General features: G+C 38.8%; 1 protein-coding gene across 1 annotated transcript in view; it reads left to right on the top strand.

The window, feature by feature from the left end:
• Positions 1 to 545: 545 nt before the first annotated feature.
• LOC111265972 (uncharacterized) overlaps positions 546 to 3,485 on the top strand; it is a 19,621-nt gene continuing 16,681 nt past the window's right edge. The window contains exon 1 of the mRNA XM_022843054.2: positions 546 to 2,098. The gene's annotated coding sequence lies outside the window, so the exon portion shown is untranslated. The remainder of the gene's footprint in view (positions 2,099 to 3,485) is intronic.

Here is a 3,485-nt window from a genome sequence, read left to right as displayed (position 1 = left end):
CAAACTGTACCATAGCTCCTAAAATCACTGCGACAAATGAGATTGCAAACAATAACCGTGCGCGGAAAATATTCAGATCGTTTTCTAAAAGCGGTACATCAGCTTTCTTTCCTAACTAATCGTTTGCAATATACGCTAATTTGTAATTCGTATTTAGTGTGCCCCATATCTCCAAATGTTGTTTCTGATATAAATATATCTTCACAACAAACAAATATGAGCTTCAGGCGAAGCTTCGAATGCGCGTACAATTCGATTGGTATAAGCACACTTGGCGTAAGTAAACTAAACAAGGCACGCATCGAGACTGGCGTATGAAATTTTCTCAGTTACTTCCTAGCAAAGTAAACGGAATACTGGTAAACAGTGCAGCTTCAGAGTATACGTTCGACTATGTTGTTATAGCGTAGGCCGTGCTGTTTCCGAATTTCTCTCACACAGCCTGCCCTTTCCACTTTAAGCCGACCGCCCGTACAAAGACAAATCTAGCGGTCGCAACGACCCATCAGCAAAGCACAACATCTGGCAAAAGCTGAAAAAAAGTCACTGGCAATTCGAATCCAGAGACTCGATGTGAACGTTCGAACGATGAACCACTTTGTTTACTTTCTTTTTATATACAACGCTCAGCGTCGCGTATTGTCGGTAGCGTCGTAGGATAAATTACAATCATAAGTACTTACTGGTCTAGCTTAGTCAGTGACCCAGCTCTCTTTATCTAGCTACCTAATAGTTATACTCACAAGATCGTTGCTCTTTTTTTGTGCAACCAGTATCAGCCATTGCATGAGAAATTCTAATTATTCGAAAAAAGAACCCGTGCTGCGAAAACGGAGACGCGGAGGAATAGCCAACTTGTTAAGCCACGTAAGATTACTACTGAAGCTTTGATAGAACAAAAGGAGGTGAATGAAGCAAACGCCCGGCCGACAAGCAGCGTTCGATTCCCGACTAAGACTTCTATGCTTATCATGCTTAATTTGATTATTCGATACGTACTTCGGACAGTTCGTACGTACGCGATAAAAAAAAAACCTATTCTCCAGCAAAAAGCACGTTCCTCAGATCGTATGGCTGATTTTTTCTTTGTGCTGACAACGAGATTACAAGGGAGATTATCTAAAGACAGAAGCATTTTACCGACATATATATGAACTGATCGTACCAAAGGAATACACAGTTATACGAAACTTAAGGTCAGTGGCGAACGAAACTCCAAACGACGACGATGACAGGCGTCTCAATGATATAGGATCAATGTCAGTTGCTTTCATTTAAGTTGCTGTTCTGGTATTGACTCCCGTGTATGTGCGCGGGTTGGATCTAAACGATAAAACGAGGTTCAATGAATATCGTCCTGAAGTAAATGATGTGCAAACGGTGCTTCTCCCCATAGCAGTAAATCAGGAAATGTAGTATGCTAGAGACGATCAATCGCTTTCGGGAGTTGTGAACTTCAACGGAGCGGATTCTCTATGAAGTTGTGGAGAGTGAGGTCAAGAAAGGCACATTATTATTATTTCGGTGCTTTTTCTGCTGCATACAAGAATAGCAACGAACGCAAGCTTTTGATTAATATTTATTGACATTAAATGGCTGTGGCATTACGAGTCTTGACTTATTTTGCGCTTATTAAGTACTTTAGTTCGTGTTGTGCCAGATCTCATCTATGCCAGCACAATTAGTGACTAAACACACGAAAGGGCCTGATTTGTGTAGCATTTTGGGCAATTGTACTGACGCACAATTTCTGGATGGACATGTTTAAGCAATGATAGACTAGTCTCCGAAATTTTTACTGGACATTGAAGTCGGTAATCGTATCTACGTTTTTGCAATATTTGATAGAATTTTGCTATTGAGCTGAGAGATGCCACACCTAAGAAAAATGCTAAACAATACAGGTCGCGTAAAGGTGCACTTATATTATGTGAAGTAATGCTTAAAGTCAATAGCGGATATAAAACATGGAACATTTATTGGACCTGATCGTGTCATGATAGGCAGCGCTACTATTTCTTGGTGACATCACATATGATAGATTGGTTCTCGTTGTTGATTTTGTAGAAAAGATGTCCATCAAAGCGAAAAATCTTGGGTAAGTAATATATAATATCAATAACAATAATTGAACTAGTCCGTCATAATGTGTTTTTACCTGTAAGAAGAGTGATCTAGTTGGTTTCTGAATGAGATTTACAATACACTTGAATCACACATGGCACAAACAGAGGCCGCCATAAGGACAATGGAAGGAATCTTTTCAAAATGACTATGTTTTTTCGAGGTTCATGGCCCATTTTGTCAATTGCGCGACGCGTTGTTTCGGCGACAGTTTCGATAGTTATTTCTCGTTCATGCTCGTGTTTGTCGCTACAGCGGCCTAATGACCTAAACTTTTGACTAGAAACCTCCCGGAACGGTGGTTCGAGCCCCAACACTGGCGTACATTTAACAACACGTGTGATCCAAGAGAAAAAATATACATTATTACGATATTAGCCCGAATAGCGATACAGTGAATAAGTGATATCGTTGTTTCTATCGCTGGTTTTGCTGTTACGACTTGAACTCTATTTGTGTTGTTTGTCTTAGACACGAAACTCTTTTACTTTTAGTTATTTCACTACTGGTGATTTAATAATAAATTTCTATATTTTAGTAAAATATTTCTTTATGGATTATTTTACCTAAATGATATAGCTATTTATGAATCGTTAAGGAGACACACTTACACATATATATATATATATATATATATATATATATGCTTATCTTGTTATCCGGCAGTTTTATGTATTGTTGCGGTGTTGTCTTTTTTCGCTTAAATTTGAAAAATAGTATTCTACATAAAGAGGCGTAAATCTTAGATAAAAGCCTCTCGTCTTTGCAAATAGAAAACTGACTTTTCTCAAACAGGTAATACCTACTCGTAAACCAATTCGATAGACAGACATAATCAAAAACTCGTTATATCTATCCCTCGATATTCGTCATTGGCTCACGTATACGTGTGCATAAAAACCTCTGTATATGATCACCTCGGACCTTTCCATCTCTAGACTCTTTTTTAGCTTTTCTTAGTGTAGGTCTACTTTTGTATTAGGTATTAATGGGCGATAGACCCGTTAAGGTCTCGCTTAGATACGTTACACATGAAAAACCTCGTGGATTTGCATAGCAAATTTATAATAGGATGCATACTGTCGGTTTCGTTGGCTCAGATCTATCTGACGCGAAAACATTTGACGATAGTTGGATTTCAGTCAGATTTTGAAGAATATGCTTGGATCGTTACAACTTCTGCGGTCTTTATGTCTTGTGGGTAATAAGCTTTCTAGCAGTGGAAAAACCTCAAATAAATGCATTTTTGTTGTCGACAGACAGCACGCGAAAGGCTTCCTTTTCTCTCTCTCTCTCTCTCTCTCTAAAAGGAGAGAGAGCTAGAGGGGGAGCAATACATAGCGTGCGAAAGGAAGCGGATT

The sequence above is a fragment of the Varroa jacobsoni genome, unplaced genomic scaffold, assembly GCF_002532875.2.
Source record: "Varroa jacobsoni isolate VJ856 unplaced genomic scaffold, vjacob_1.0 scaffold_1034, whole genome shotgun sequence".
In the NCBI taxonomy this organism is placed as follows: Eukaryota; Metazoa; Arthropoda; class Arachnida; order Mesostigmata; family Varroidae; genus Varroa; species Varroa jacobsoni.
The sequence above is the reverse complement of the archived record's forward strand: the minus strand, read 5'-3'. Positions and strand labels throughout refer to the sequence as shown.